The 18,371-nt window shown below is 34.3% G+C and overlaps 1 pseudogene; it reads right to left on the bottom strand.

The window, feature by feature from the left end:
• Positions 1–90: 90 nt before the first annotated feature.
• Positions 91–9,114, bottom strand: LOC138311680 (sorbitol dehydrogenase-like; annotated as a pseudogene).
• Between the last annotated feature and the right edge of the window lie 9,257 nt (positions 9,115–18,371).

Here is an 18,371-nt window from a genome sequence, read left to right as displayed (position 1 = left end):
CTATGTTAGCAGTAATGCATATCAATTATTCATTGTACAGAATTGTTACAGATGAAACAAAAGTTCGAAACATAAATAATATGGGGAATCTGGATGTACGAATTCTCTTTAATGCGATTCCATACTGTGCAATAATCACAAGTACACAAATAGGAACACATTGTCATATGCTTTCATATGTTTATCTAAATAACAATATTCAAGATTAATTATACAATTGTACCATTGATCTGTATTAATTAACAACTGTCATTGATAACGATGGGATTACTTATTACAGTGAACCATGACCTTGAGCGCATGCGCATCTGGTGACCTGGCCGTCTCAAAAGCTGTAGTGGTGTCTTGAAGTGGAAAATGATGAGTTATCAATGGCTTTAGATCAACCACGCTGTTCGTTACAAAGTCCAGTGCTGCCGGGTAACTGTGGGTAGCAAGATTCAAAAATGATTAAAAAAAATGACGCTTGTAAAGTAATACAAACTAAATTAATTTGACATGGAAGATTGTTGAATTTGCTTGAATGTCGGGTCAAGATAATAGAATATCGTTATTATAAGAAGAAGACTTTAATCCGTTTCGGTACGTTTATGTTAATAAAACTGACACTGTTCAGAAAATGAAACTAAAATGAAATACGCCATAAACATCTAAATACCATGAACAATAAGTTACCGACATAGGTTTGAAACATCATTTATGAAACAAAAAGGAACAGAACAGATATTCCTTGATACCAATATATGTTACCATGAGACTGTTTTAGCGCAATAACACTCACAAATACCAAGATTTCTACTTTCTATAATAATAGTTTAGAAATGTAAACCAATAATTAATTATATTGTATGACGATAAAAAGATTTGAAATATTGGTGAATGACATGAATTGAGATACCAAAACTTGTAATGGTATATCAATAGGAGAAAGTTAGTGTGAAGTTCTATTTGAACTTAAACCTGAAATAGTCTACGATATTTCAGTCATCTATACGTACCAGTTAGCGTATCTGAAAATGCCTTTGATGTCTACTTCCTTTGTGGCCGCATGGTTAAGGGGAATGTCACTACTGTTTTTATGGCGCGCCACCGTCACTACACATCCACCAGGATACGTCGCCTGAGGTAAACAACTAATAGTTAATTTGTGTAACCAATTAATGGTTAAGTTATAAGTCAACAATTACTATTTGAATAAAAAAGGACTTTAAAAACTGAAGATCTAGCTGTTTTGCATTCAGATTTTGTTTTCTCACTGTCATCATTTTTGTTCTATACATTCACGTACTACTCGTATTTTGAAAGTAACTGCAATATCACATTTGGAAATTGCATATAACTTGCATACTAATTTTATAAAAATGACTGAAGATGATCGAGCTGCTTTGCATCTACTTTTATACATTATATTTTTCTCTATCATCAAGGTTTTTTTTCTCTATAAATTCACGCACTATTTGTATTTCACATTTTGAAGGTGCTAATATCTTATATAATATGTAGACTAAGATGGATAAGTCTTACGTGTATGGCTGTAGCGTAACTAAGGTCTGCCCCACTACATTCTATAGAAACTCCCGGTTGCCCTCCCATCATGCTTTCAATTTGATTCGCCACATATCTGGCATCATTCGACGTCACCTTCAACGTTAGGTCTGCCCCCATCTGTCTTGCCATGTTTAAACGAGTGTCATCAATATCTGTAAACACCATGCAAGCAAAAAATAATGTACATGAATTACGGAATCGTTACGGAATGGTAACAAAAACAGCTATACCATCCTAATAGGCATATAGAGATAAACACGTAGTTTACTTGTCGAGGGTAATAAAATAAACATCAAAACGCATTCACTACTTCGAGTTCATAGAGAACAAGCAATTAAGAGGACAGTCTGCGCATGAGAGTTCTTTGTTGATTTTCAATCTTCATACACGATCCGATGCATTGCTGAGACCAGTGAAATGAACTGAATCACGAAAAGAAACATGTTAATAAAATACAATCAAATTCTAACAAACATGAGTAAATTAAAATTAACCGTGGTTTGATCGAGGGTTTCTTAAGAAGAGTTCTATTTATATATTAACAGGTTCTTTGGGGGAAAAGTCACACGGTGTAGTAGATTTTTTAGTATTATCATTATTGATATAATGATAACCTAACGCATTGTCAATATTTTTTATCTGAATTAAAAAAAAAAATTAAAATTATAATAATAATTGTCAAAAGGAGAGAATTACGGTGATAATTTGATTTAATATATATCTAAATTAAAAAAAAAGACAACAGAAGAATTGACTAGCGTTTAGAAGAATAACTTCCTTGCTTAATATTTTATATCTTTGATTTATATATAAATTATAATTTTAATTATAATTAAGTGAATCATTCTGACATAAAACACTTATTGATGTTCTTAACGACCCCCTTTTTAGACGATATAACTGACAAGAGTTATCGGCAGTGCACGTAATGTCTCCTTATCAAGTGCACGATATGCCATTTTCGAATTATAAGACGAGTCATTGGTCAGAGATAGACATAGAAATTTTTTATGTCTGTGTTATGTTGACCAGTACGTGAGAGTCTACTGCGGGCGTTACAAAATGCATCTTACTTCCTGCTTACTTCATTTAACTATCTTAATCAGTTTATCTTGTCTTTGTCTTCGGGTATTCATGTTGAATGATTTAATATTGTTTTAGAACTATTATGGAACTACTTGAAGAGATAAGGTAGTTCGATCGAAGTTCGAACCATTCTATTACAATTTAGTCTTGATAGCTGCAATGTTAGTTTACATAACGAACGTATAAAATCCTTGAACTTTGTAAGTTTTCATTAGTTCTGACGTATTATGAACAGCTGGGATATTTAATAATTGTCTCCCCTTAATGCATTGTGTATACATCTGCACGTGTGTCTATTGGGAAACTGTGGTATTCTTGGTCTTCTTCCTTCCTGATAGCAGGTTAGGAACAAATTATCACTTAATGTATAAACTACATAATAGTGCTGTCTTACTGCAGCGTACCACAAACGACATTTTACATTTCCGTTGCGCGTTCAAAAATAAATTCTTCACTACAGGAAAATCGTTGTCTTTGAAACCACTCACCTGTGATAAGGACTTTTGATGCTCCCATTTGTTTGGCTACCAACATTGTTAAGATTCCAACAGGACCTAATGAAAGGTATTATTTTATAAAATATCGCATACGATATACATTATGTGTCATATCTGAAATATCAATTGATATCAATATCTGAATTGATGATCCAACATCTTCGTATTTTCTTCATAATGAACTTTCAATCTGTTTTGTACATATATTTCGAGTGATTTTTGTTCCTTGCAAACTCCAACATTTTTTGTACCTTTGTGTCGTTCAAAAACGTTATTCATATGCTTTGATAAAATCATAATATATTTAAAGGCACTCCGAACAATGAGTGATCTATCACATTTCCAAATTCTGTGTAAGTTAAATGCCTTTCAAATATGAAGGGAATATTGGAATGCCCACCTGAACCACATACAAAGACTTTAGTGCCGAGCCCTACGTTTCCACGACGACAACTGTAGATTGCCACCGCCAGTGGTTCTAGTAGTGCTCCTTCGTCTAGACTTACATTATCCGGCAGTCTGCAATCAGGACGACACACAATGTTTGAAATTTACTGGTTTTGTGGTGTTTAACATACATTGTTAAACATATACAGATGCTTATACCTACAAATGAAGGTTTTAATACAATGCTTAACATCAACATTGAATTGGCAATGAAATATTGGAATAGATCATGTAATAATTCAGTGGAGAGCTCACTGCACATCGTCCAAATATGGTTAAGGTATGATATGTAATTAGTTTATATATCACTGCATAACTGTTACAGGTGATGCTTGTCTAGCTAGGACAATAAGATATCAACAACGACATGTGGTACTAACAGTATTCTATGTTACAGACATAAAATATCAGATATGGTAAGGTTTAAATAGAGAATATACAAAAAGGAACCACGTTTAACTATATGTATAAAAAAAGAATAAACTAATAAGTAACGATTCAAGTCACAGCATATTCAAAAACAAAAGATCCCAAGAAAGGGCATTGATCACAGGTAGAAACAAGTAGCTATGGTAAATATTTTAATTGCATGTTTTAGATGAAATAATAAATTTACAATATAGCATTTTCATGGATTAAGAAGTAGATACAATAAGAAATGTATCACATTACATGTATTTGACTGTAGGCTTGGGTCTTATCTATGTGTAAATACATACCGGTATATATTTTTTATGGTTTATACATATTAATCGAACACAAGTTAGACCATATCAAATTTTAGAATTAATGATAGACACTTACTTGAAACAAAAGTCAGCTGGGTGTTTGTAGTACATACACAAGTTACCATTGTCGGGTGGTGTGGCACAGAAAAATATGTCTTTACAGAGATTGTATCTACCATTCTTACAAAGGTCACATTGACGGCAGGGAACACCTGGTTCTACTGCAACCCTGTCACCTTGGTAATGAAAAGTAATATTATTACAGGTATACTCTTCATAGAGTATGACAGTCAGTACTTACTTAAATAAGTTTAAATTTGACTTTTTTTCTCATAATTTGACAATAATAACGATAATCAGTGTTATGTTGTATCTGGACCTTTTTAGGCTTACTGAAAACTGCTTGTTTTGGCTTGCCGTTTACTTTTGCGACTTTTGCCATCAATAACTATTCGAAGAAAGTTTATCTCGCCCCTATTGCATGATCGTAAAAGGCGACTAAATTTAGGATCTTATCTTTCCTCTTCTTCCTAACTGACTTTATCTTCCCTAATGCCTCCCTTGGCACCGCCTCACTTTTGGCCATGAGTTGAGCGTTCGCCCCTGTGAGGAAGGCTCTGGGTTCTGTCCCCTGTCCGAGACACACCAAAGTCTATAAAAGTGGTAGTTTCTGCTCCTGCTTAGCGCTCAGCATACAGGGAGTGGGACGACTAGTTCGCCCGTTGTCAGTATAATGTGACCGGGTGGGATGTGTTGCTTGGTGTCTTTGGCGGCATACTTCGGTGATATAGCACTATAAAATGGGCAACAGTTCCACTATACAAGAAGACACAACATGAATATACCGCAGTCTCCCAAAACATGCACCTCGCACAACATACACGCAACACACCACATACATGGGAGGCCGTCCTTACATGACCATAGCTGTTAATAGGACGTTAATTAATAAAACAAACAAACAAATAATTGATATTTGCATGGCATACAATAAACGGCATTGCAATTCAATTTTTATTCTACGAACGTTAATCACAATGAAGTTGTTTTGAAACCTAAGAAGGTTGGTTTGCAGTAACCTACAAACCAACGAAATGTGACCGTTTAAAACTTACATAGACCATTTCAGTATTATTTTGTACTAATTAATTAATCATTGTATAAGACATACATAAAAAGAGAAATATCAAAACTTAATTACTGTTATACACTGGCGATATAACATTGTATGAGATTACCTATTTTGAGTGACTTTACGCCAGGGCCAACCTTTGTGACAGTACCACTGCCCTCGTGTCCCCATGACCATTGGCTGACCAAGCGTGAAGATGCCACATTTGCCCTCTGTCCAGTATTTCAGATCTGAGCCACATATCCCCACCGATCCCATAGAGAGTAACACCTCTATATTAGCAAGACAAATTGTATGAAGTAATTATTGTATATGCGATATTTTTCGTAGAAGAAATGCAGCGTAAAGCATGCATTTTATTTATTAATATTAACAGACGTTCTGAATCAGTTGATGACAAGTGGTTAAGCAACAAAAACAAACTATTATTTGTGTTAATAGTTGTTTATGTATCGTGCACATATGCTATAAAATCAACAACTATAATGGAGAGGAATTATAATATATCTTCGAACCTAACTTACATTAATAAAGCATTGGTTGTAGAGAAAGAGACAGATATGTAAAATCAATTTCATTTGCATTAAAAAAAGTGATGTTGTTTTCAGGTTTGAACAATTTCGTCTACATTTTTCTCCTTTAGGTTCAATATCGACGAAACTAGTCACAGAACCACCTTGGTATGGCATACAAAAATTACACATTCATTTGAGTAAGCTTATTTTAATTTCTATAATTTTGGACCAATACATATCTATAGTATTTTCAACATAGAGAAAAACACTAACCATTCTCCTTTAGGTCTGGTATACTGATTGTCTCCTGAAAACAAATGAATTATTAGGAAATTAATTAATAACAATTACTCTATATTTTAGTAATAAGATATAAGCAGTAAAATCAGTAGCAATGTCTTTGAAGGTTACAGCAAATTAACGGAATCAGACAGCTTCTGGCATATAGTTGCAATTAATATCAAGATAATCCCTTCATAGATTTTTAAAGTTACTGTGGTGGAATAAATGCGTTAAATATGCATTATACTCGTAGCGACGTAACACAAGGTTGCTTAAACAAGTTCAATAATATGCCATGCTTAAGGACTCTTGACTTTTGAAATAAATGAACTCATTTAAATAAGTTCCTATTAAATATCCGCTCATGTATGATATCTTTTAAAATAATTTCAGGTATATTATTTTCATGCATATCTTTACAATGCTTTTCTAAAAAGTGCAAATATAGCTTTCAAAATTATAAATCTCATTATTTTTCAACATTTGGGGTTCTATATTCTGATACTCTTTTCAGTAATCTAGCAAAACATGGATACTTCTAATATCTTTCCCGTTTACCGTTTTTTATTTGACGGAAAATTTAAGTAAAATAATAATCAGAAACTGAACAGTTAAAGTGCTGATCACCTATAAAATAAAAAAATATATATTATATATAATATGTATAACAACTGTTGGGTTTAAGCGTTCATTAAGTGTTGAAGTGTCATGTCACTTGTCGTAATTCACTTCCGCTGATACGAGGTAACATTTAAATCCTTACACAACACTTAGTACGTCTGTTCAGTATACAGTGGAACGCAACATTTTCAATAGTATTCCAGCCTAATGATATGTGGTTACTGGCGTAGTAGGTCATCTTAATACGACCTGTAGGACAGGCATTGTAAGCTGTTTTACGTATAGTAACCATAGTACAGTCAAGTCCTCCAAATGGACAGAGTAAAACTTATCTTTATAACTAGGTGGCCTTTATACACAGATTTCATTGTTTTGTTAAATATCTTAGAAAAGTGGTCTTATTAAGCAGGTTGTCTTTATACAGAGGGCAGGCATTGGTAGATGTTCATCCATATATCCACAGTTAAGTCAAACCTATCTATAAAGTCCTCCAAGCAGTTCGTCTTAATACAGAGGTGGTTGTTAAGACAGGTTTTATTATCCATATTACGGATAATCCCAGTAAAGTTCAATTGCTTCAATGTAGCGATTCCATTTTGTTTTTATTAAAGCTATATGTGCCGTATTTTTTATGCTCACTAATCTTGAAGAGGTTTTGATATGTTATTCACCACCAAAAATTACCAACATTTTGAGAATTACAATACTTACAATGTATATATTATAACTGTACAATTACAAATTATAGATGGAAAAGATTTTTCAGCAATACTGCAAAACATCACTATTTGTACGTCTACAATACAGTGAAATGAGGAGATACGGTCAGACCACGAAGCCAATATGTGGTTTGTACATTATTACAGTGTTATCAATAATGGTATAGTTTCTGTATGTATGTTTCCATCTGAACATACGTAAGGCATAAAAAGTAGAGCATTATTTTTGTGTTGTAACTAATGTTTATATGGCACCGTGCATGTTTGTCTGTCCTTTGGAAATATTTTTCACAGCTTAACTCATCAAACCTTATAGTTTTCAATGAATTACTAAAGAACAAATTACGCCCAGTTACGGCACATATAACTATAAAGTGACTGATAATATATACAGATTAGATATATTACAGGTTTAGATTACGTGCATAAGGCAGCCTAGGTCCATATGACGTTCAAAGCAACGACAAAATCATGATGAAAATTTAAGGGAACAAACGAAATAATGGCCTGATTGCTCAAATAATTTACTGAAATTTCTTGGTTCAAAGTTTTTGGCACGAGTTCTATCTATGAAAAAACGTGTTCAGTAATTTACATACGCTTGGTAGTCGTGTGTTTCAAGTACATGTTTGTTACCTATAACCAATATCTGTTTATTGCGAAGAAAGCAAAGAAATAGTTATCCATATTAAACCAATGTGTGACCGTGCGGTAGGGTATCTGTCATTATTTTAGGAAAAAAATAGAAAGTACATTATCCTAGTATATTAGAACCTTAATAATTGATAGGCATCTTGATGATTATTACAAAAAGAATTTAGGTGATTTGTATCGATCCATCCTTTGCTTTAATCTTCACAGCTCAGTTAAGGTGCCCCAACAGCATAGGATACATCGACATCTCTTGAACGCGGATGGTGAGAAGAAATGGAATTGAACCGAAGTCAACATCGTCGACCGATTAATCAGAAACATTATATAGAGCCATTGTAGACCCTTTCGCACGGTCATGCATTTATTTAAGGTGTATTCATTTCTGTATCATGCCCAGCTGTTGAGAAATAAAGTCTTCGCTTACAGATCGCTGGCTGGCCCACTTTATAGATAACGAAAGACCACCGTATTGGACAACGACCGTGTATGATAAAGATTAAATTAGGTTTTGTTTATATAAAACATTTCATAGCCATAACAGCTTACACATAATTCAAGCTAAACACTGCATGCAGAAAAAGATAAACAGCTAGTGCACATCTGGCGTTACCATAACATTATTAGACCTATTCAGATATACTGTGTAGTGTTTGAATGTAAGCTAAATACACTACGGAATATTTCTCATGTCTGCAAACATAACGTAGGTGAGGGCTATTGACTATGTTATATTAAGGACAATATCAAATTGCGATCATGTACATATAAAAAAAACTTTACCAAACGAATGTCGAGTTTCCCGTGTAATACAGCAGCAACGTTGTCCACAGTGTTAGTAGTCGACATGACAGTTGCACGCTTCGCCACGATGACAACGGTGATAAAATGAGCCTTGCTTAACTACTTTCTTCTATACCTTATCTCCAAGTTTATGTTCGGTGTATAGGCATACTATACATGTCTGTTAGTGTTATATTCAATCTATCAAAACAGTATTGCTAAGGCCTAGAATCTGAACGCGAAAATGATATGTAAATACGGCTATAAATAGGTGTATATGATATTGGAATATTATACAAATATCGACCTGTTTTCAGGTGGATGTGGTGATTTATCAACTCGAGAAAGTGATATTACACGAGGCCGAAGGCCGAGGGGTTATATCCCTTTCAAGAGTTGATAAATCACCGTATCCACCTGAAAACAGGTCGATATCTGTTTTATTATATGGCATTTACATAATGTAAACCATTTGACTACATGTATATGTACATGTATTTCCTCTTCATGATATTGAGTAGCCCCTCTCCCTGATACTCAATAATCCGGTTGAATAATTTCGAGGAGGAAAATAAAGGCTGATAATATCAATAAAATAAAGAAAACACCACGTAATACATTTTGATTATAATTTGAAAACTCTGACAAAAATGCACACACAAATATTGGCAGAGTCACATCGATTCCAGTAAACCTGCTGCTCTCCGTCACAATAGATTTTTGACGTCACGGAAATTCCCTTTACGCTATATTTGGGTACGACCTGGACCCACTGGAATCTTATATCAATCTGTGAAGTGATTGTGACGTCATTTTACATAACGTCACAATTCAAGATTTCTATATTTGGGTACGACCTGGGGGTTCTGGAATCTTATATCAACCTGGGATGACGTCACAATGCATGGTTCGGAATTTTCTGGTGGATATCGTGTTGTATCGTGGCGGGAAAGCGTAGTTTCAGCCAATCAGGAGCGAGCAAAACACACAGCCATATAATAAATGTATTTATGAAATAGTCTGGTTGGAACAAATCAACGCTCAAGTGAGAGCTGAAGTTGTTACCAATAGTTCCTTTTTTCTTCTTATTTGGTTTTTTATATCATGAAAGTCCTAAATATCCCTTATCCAAAACTAGAAATATCTGAAAATCAACAAACCATTGATTGTTTGTTTGGTTTTTTTTTTATTAATTTACGTCCTATTAACAGCCATGGTCATGTAACGACGGTCTCCCCATGAATGCAGTAGTGAATCGTTGATGTGAAGTGCGGAGGTGCCCGTATGTTTTGGAGACTGCGGTTTTTATGTTCGAGTAGGTGAACTTACATGTTATACAGAAAACTGTTGTTTATAGTGCAATCTCACATGAAGCATGCCGCCGTCACGACACCAATGCAAAACACACCCCCACCCGTACCACATTATTACTGACAACGGGCGAACCAGATCGCCCCACTCCCTGTAATGGCTTGACGCTAAGCAGAAGCAGAAACAAACTACCAACTTTATAGTGACTTTGGTGTGATCTCTCCTGCCAGGCGATAGCTAACCCCATGAGCCTTCCCTCATTCATGTGACCCGTAAACGCTCCAACGCAAGGCCAAAGTTAGGAGCATGCCAAGGGAGGCAACATGAAGGGAATTGTTTCAAGTAAAGATATATTTTATAATTAGCTTATTTATCTGATAAACTTGCGAACCATACAACGATAATCCATTTATCAACAAAGCACCAGTAACGTTGTCGGAACAATAATTTATATATTTCACCACGGTAATCAGCCTGGATTTTATGACGCCGTTTCGTATTATTTTTTGTATTGTGAAATCGTTATTTGTTACGATAAATATGTTCTTTGGGCTATTCCGTGGAATGGAACTTATTGTAAATGATTTAAAATATAAAAAGAGTGGCAAGCATGTATGTTGTGAGCTTATTATTAACGGCTGTGTATATTTCAGTAAGTTTGCACGATCAGTGCCACTCAGAAGAACACCAAGAAGTCCGTTGCATTGTTAGTTTACCAAAATACTAAATCTACATATACATTTTGTTGGTTCAGACATTTGTCAACGTACACTATGTTCATTTAGTCTCTTCATAATACAGATCAATAATTAAATATTCTGCCCTGTTTAACACCAGCTTGTTGTTCATGAAATTAACAGAGTACCTACCCATACTAGTAACTGTCTTTAATTATTATTACTATAATAAATTCGAGTGTATATTTTCTTATCAGATATCGATATTCGATTTTTTCTAGCCTAAGTAAAAACGCTACCTACTGGGATAGAGACAGCTGGCTTCTCATTAAAAACAATTATTATCCCTTAATACAAAATTTAACCATACCATTATGATGTATCTTATTGTGCTTAAAATCGTGTGTGTTTCTGCGGTCAATTATTTTGGATTGATAGTTATTGCTGAGGTATTGTAGACAATTGTGGGTTATGAACTTGAAATCGTTGATTGCCCTGATCATTTTACAGTTAATTTTGAAAAATATATAACATAATTTTACTCTTATATAATTGAGGACAGACATATAGGTTTCCATTCTGGTTATAACATCTAAATTATGTTCTCACGTTTATTTTGTGTTTTATTTATTTAGCTAGAATATTACTTATAAAGTCTCCTTAAACACAAGCCAAATCGTGATTCCCAGATTGTTATATCCTTATATGTCCCTTATCCAAGTGAAACGACAATGACCCTATAAAGATATAGGATTGAGATACAACAACTGTAGGATGATAGAGCTATCTAAGTCTATATTTGCATCTATTTTTTGAATATCGTCACATGAATCCTTAAGTCCACGGTGGCCATTTTTTTCTATCCTATCGCTTTTTTGTTACTAGCGTTTACGAGCACAAGATAAGCAATAACCATCCTGTGAGTGAAGAATTCGAGCATTTCGTTTTGTGATCATCCTTGACCTAATGAGAATTCAAAAATGGCCAATGTAAAAGGACGGCAATGTGATAAAGCATTCTTCTATTAACAAACACATCTGTGAGTTGCCTGAATAATCTTACCAAACATCTCTATACTCGACAATCAACAAATGCACTACATGAATAATAACAGATTGTCACTATTTGTTTCATGCAGGAAAAAGAGTACTTAATTATGTTTTGAATGTAATCATACTTCTTAAAATATTTCAAAATATTGCTTTGATAATCTTTACACTTCTTTTTAACACAGTTAGGCAACTATATAGGACAGTGAAACAACTGGAGTGGTTCATTTATAAAACGTTTGTCCCCGAGTTTACTGACTGTTAAGAGTTGATTATATTTAAACGGTAGTGAAAATGAGCCTTCTATCACATCTGCAAAAGCGCCGTGTCATTATAACTCTTATGACTGACTATCCATTTGTACCTAGTCCATCCCGGTCACAATACGAGGTGTAAAATGCATTCTATTTAGGAGTTTGAACACGTAGGTGCTTAATAATTAGCGTATTCTGCCTTCGGCCACCGATGGCAATGAATCAGTAAAAAAGATTACCTAAATTTATGATATTTTCTTTTCTATTATTGTCAGTTATAACTGGACTTTCTTTCTTCCCCAATCATTTCACATTGTTTAATAGTCTTTTGATGAGCGCTTACTGGCCACCAAATACCTGTGAGAAAAGATTTCTGGATTCTGAGACAACTGTATCACGAACAACTTAGTATTTAAAAAAAATGGTAGTTTCTTGTTTCTGCTAAGCGATTCAAGCATAGCCCTTTGTCAGTATCATGTTACTTGGGTGATGGTTAATGTATTTTGGTGCTCTTCGGCTGGTAATGTTTTATTGTTGTTAATCACATATTAAGTGCACAAGAGTTTTCGTCTTTTTTCATTAAACAAACAACAGTAGCACAACATACAATAACATATTCCTCCCAAAACACACACAAGGCACTTCACGGAACATGCAGCACACTACAACTACAATTGGATGTCCTTAAATATCACTGCAGCTGTTAATAAGATGTAGATTGAATCACACAAACAAATAAGCGACCATTATGACTACTCTGCCCTTAATTAGTACCTATGGATCGTGCTGCACAGTGTCTGCATGCGACTGTATTAGATGCAAAAGTAGATACTGTGTATGTGGCCAACGATCGTATAACGTAACCTTCTTATAATGAATGAAACTTTTGTCCTTATATCAAATCTTAAAAGTGTTAGGCAAACCAAAAGTTATTCGTGTTATTATCACGTTACATATTATAATATCTTTCATTTTCTAAGCAACGTCGATACTTTCATTGCTTGATTTAAACAGAAGAGGATTGTCAACTCTCGGATCGGGATGGTACAATTACATCGTTGGCCAGCCTAATCATTGAGTTATGTAAAAAAAATGGTAATTAATGGATAGTATTTAGATTACTAAGTAATAATTTTTATGGTGATAAAATAAAAAGCATCACATCAGAAAAGCTAAAATGTTCACGAAAATTTTTAAATCATAGTGATGAAAAATAGAAATAAAAATAATGCTTATTTTAATGTCAATCTCAAAACCGCTAACTTAAAGGCCCACTACGAAATAGACATTTTTTTAACATTCAAAAATTATACCGATGGCCTAAATGTAAAAACACCAAACATAGTAATTTCCTGCGTAATATATGAAACAGTGGACGCCGTTTTTGCCGTCTGGCGTAATAGTAACTACCGGCGGCATTTATAAACGACCCGCGTTATAATGCATTAATTAATGTCAAATTATTACATCAAAACGTGTAGTATTATCGGCAAATAACTTTTGCGACAAAATTATCGATCTCGTTTTCCATTCCCATTTTAAAAATTAAAAGCCGTTTCGGAAAGGTAGTGGCCCTTTAAAGACATAATCATTTGAATTTCTGATGGTTTTATATACATTAAATTGTTTTGTTATTTGTTTCTTTAAAATAGAAAGATTAACAACCATTACCGTTTCATAACATTCTGATATTATAAATCATACATCTTATTATATCAAAAATGTTTTCAAATTAGCATTTTATTGCTAATGTTTAATTTAAGAAGTGATATGCTTTAAATATATAATCTAGTAAGGCTACTCCAGGGAGACGTGAAAAAAACATCGCTATTGATTTAACTACTTCATAGCAGTTTTTAAATGTAAGTCACCTCGATCACTGGGATATAGATAAAATAGTTTTCAATAAATTATTTCCAAAACCTCAAATATTAAAACGGATAGACTGTTCGGCAATATATTTATCACATCTTTGATTCTGAACCATTGATGGTATACAGTTAACGTTTATGTTCAACGTTACCAGCAAAAACGTAAATATAATAGAAATGTTTTATCAAACTAATATTTCTAATACTATAATCAAAAGAACATTTATATATTGCTATAAAAATATAAACATTGGTGTTCAATACTAATCTTATGTTCATGCAGAAATGTTTATAAAACACAAACTATTGATTTTTCTTTTAATTTTTATTAGAGAGTAAACTAAATTTTCATGAAGCTATGCACCTCCCTCGAGATTGATGAGTTGATGGAAATAGTACACTTGCTTCCCTATAATTTCTTCTAAAAAAACTACCCTAGGCCTAATATCCAACATATAGACATAACATATATAAACAATACTTGTCCCGCACAACTAACTAAAATTTATATGCTACTAGTATCATACACAATTATTATAATCACACTGAATCATTGGTTACACTGATTTTGTGTAATTTGCTTGTTATAACTATAACACATATTTTGGCACAACAGTCCTAAATTAACCAAAAATCATTGCAGGTCGATAAAGTACTATGGATAGCATTACGCATATTCATTAAAATTTCCCAAGTTTTAAGTGGAGCGTCTTGTATCCAGGTCATCTTATAATTGATTCAATAATGTTTTCCATTTTTTGTTTGTTTTCACCCCCCCCCCTCCCCCCCACGCCCACGAATCTGAATCAATTGAATTCTACTTCGTCGTTATTACCCTTCTAAATGATTCCGAAGTGTGTGCTGATTTGTATTTGTGACTAAACCCATCGTGAATTTACATAATAAAAAGTCGTTTCCTCATCCTCTCTCAAAGATTACTGATTATCTCCCATATGTATAATACACAGCATTTAACTAGTTCGTTATTTTCATGTTGTTTCTCAGATCAATTCACATTTTTGTTTTCAATTAACTCAATGTAAAAAAATGTATTACTGTCTTTTACAAGAGTTCTTAAGGCAATCCCATCCTAACCTGCCTTAAATTAATGTTTTCACAAACACTTACAACATACACAAGAAAATGTTCTTGTGAATATATCACGCCCCAATTCCGGCCCAAGCCTGTCATTATCTAGCTACTTGTTTGGTCAAAATGATTCCTACCGCACGATTTGATCTGGTGTGGTTATCACTTTCTTTTTTCTCCAGTGTAAAATGACAATGAGACGAAAGTCATTTTCGTGTCCACTGTCGTGAAAGGTTCAGAATTACACCCCTATTGTAACGTCCACATATCACCCTCCAGTTGATTTTGAACCCAGCAGTCCGAAAGTCTGTCTCAAATACCAATAGATGACGGTGCGCCAGGTGAGTGATTCATAAGTTCTCAAATGGTAGGGGGGTAGAATGGCCTTATTTCTCTAAATTGGTTTTGAATTGCCGCTTGATATAACAATTGGCTGGTTGCTTACAAAATCTTGTGAATCAATCCCAAGTCGAGGAGAGATTAGCATAGAGTCACACCATGGATCGAATTCAAACGTTTCCTACCTTCACCTCAACCCAACACTGACAACTTCGTAATCAAGACAAACTTCCTGACCATGTATCTGAGGTCTGAATATTTTTTCGATTAGCGACTACCTACATGAAAAATCGCCCAATACCTATTATTTAGATTTTCAAACAAACATATGTCAAATTGTGGATGGATAATTCAAGCCTTCTTACCATCGCTTATTGAACTTTAGGAACAAATATCCATATTACAGTCGCTAGTCTTTTGATGACTTACACACATGTAGAACAAATATTTATTATATTTGTAGTGAGTTCTGCAGATCTGAGTGTATTACGCCCATGCTTTTTACATAACTGTTTAACATTAATGTGGCTACTGTCCAGTGGATAAGGATATGCGTTCACCTCCGGCCTAATTTCCCATATAAGGCACATTTGCAAATAATGTCCCAATATTTTTTCCAATTAGATACACCTCTAACAAAATATACTGATCGGACAGTCTGAGGAAATACCAAGCCCATTTGAAAAAGATATATTATATCGGCACCAGTCTATTCACTTATAATCTTCGTAGCTTCTTCTTCCTTGCATTTGCACGATAATTATTGTTATATATGAATATAATCCCAACCCGAACAAATTTGGCCACAGGTTAGCGGTCTCACTAATGTGCAACAACTGAAGCCAATGGAAGCTCTGGGCTATTCTGGGCAGATGATGCTGTTCCTGATGGAGCTCAAAAATACTATTGGTAGTTTGTTGCTTGGTGCCGATGTTGCTTGTCTCAGCAGCAGTGGTGCGGGTTAGCGGAGGATAGAAGCTGCAATCTGATGAGAAAGAGTCGTAATGTAGACATGTCAGCTAGAAGGTATAGGAAACGATATCTATGTAAACTCGAAATTTCAAAGCTATTGATTTCAAAGCAGAATATGATACTTTGAACCGACATTGAGATTAAAAACGGTCTACAATCCCAACCATAAAGATTGGCAAGTCAACAACAGAGAAGTGAGGATGTGAACACCCGAAAAGGAAACTCCTGATCATCAAAGATCAGAAACAAATCCGAACAAAAACCAAGATCAATGAGTAGTTCCAAATACTCGGGGTAATATCAACACAAATAAATAAATGAATATAAACAAGCAAGTTTTGCAAGAAGTTATGGAGCTATTGAGTTAATAAGACAAATCCAGTGGGTTGCGATATAAGTTAAACAGGAAAAAAAATTTCCAGAATTTACCGTTTTTACTTTTTGCATTATAAATCATTAAGATAAATGAATTGAAGTAAATGATAGCAAAATATAGCCGTTGGATCCATGCGTGCTGTAACCAATCTTCCTAAACTCACAATTTCAAAATAACTAAAAACAATATTATATAAAATACTTACCGCATGTTCCAAAGCTCACAAAACTGATAAGTAAGTTTTGAGTTGTCTTACCTTTTTATCTAGGTTATTTCATCGAGGCGATATTTGCATTTGCAACGTTCAGAATGCCAGATTTAATATCAGACCAAGAAATTAACAAATATATATGTATAAAGTTACATGTAATGTATAACATTGCATTCGTCTTTTAAAATAATTAAGTACAAGGGCCACTTAAAGATGCTCCACCGCTGACAAATGGTGTTTTTCACTATCAAAAACAGGAGCAGACAGTTTTTTTCTTCAGTTACAAAAGTTAGTTATTTTACACCATTAACACCTTTGGAAAGTTTGAGCTTCTAATTTTACTAAAAGTTGAAGTTACAAAAAACAATTAATTGCATCCCGAAAAAAATCCGTATCACTATATCCTATATGGAATGAAATACTGATTGCGCATGCACCAAAGGCAAAATGAATTATTTTATTATTTCTTGTGTTAATTAGCCATATATAAACACGATTAAACACCAATTATTGTTCAAGTGATGAATATCGTTTATGCTCTGTCGGCGATGGAGCATCTTTAAATACCAAACCATTATTTTTTATATAACTTCTCATAAGTGTAACATTATTTTTAAACTATAGGTTATTAATCGAAATGACCTATGCTGTATTAACAGAAAAACAAGAGGCCCAGAGGGCCCGTATCGCTCACCTGGTTTGTAATGCCCAGTAATGTTCTGAAAACAGGTTCGTTGTTTCTTTTCTGAAGGAATTTGAATATTTATCTCTATTTCCCTTATTGGGCCCTGCCCCTCTTGCCCCCAGGGGGCAGAGCTACTAATTATACAAATCCTTCTCCCAAGGATGTTTCTGGCCAAATATGGTTACAATCCATGCGGAACTCTAGGACAGGTATCGATTTATAGGATTTACCTCGAATTCCCCTATTGGGCCCCACCCCTCTTGCCACGTGGGGTCAGAGCCAAAATTTATACAAGTTCTGTTCCCCTTCTCCCAAGGATGTTTCTGGCCAAATTTGGTTACAATCCATGCAGAACTCTAGGACAAGTAGCGATTTAAAGGATATACCTCTATTTCCCCTATTGGGCCCCACCCCTCCATTGCCACGTGGGGTCAGAGCCAAATTTTATACAAGTTTTGTTCCCCTTCTCCCAAGGATGTTTCTGGCCAAATTGGTTACAATCCATGCAGAACTCTAGGACAAGTATCG

Source organism: Argopecten irradians, unplaced genomic scaffold, assembly GCF_041381155.1.
Source record: "Argopecten irradians isolate NY unplaced genomic scaffold, Ai_NY scaffold_0083, whole genome shotgun sequence".
Lineage (NCBI taxonomy): Eukaryota > Metazoa > Mollusca > Bivalvia > Pectinida > Pectinidae > Argopecten > Argopecten irradians.
This window is presented reverse-complemented; position numbering and strand designations above follow the sequence as displayed.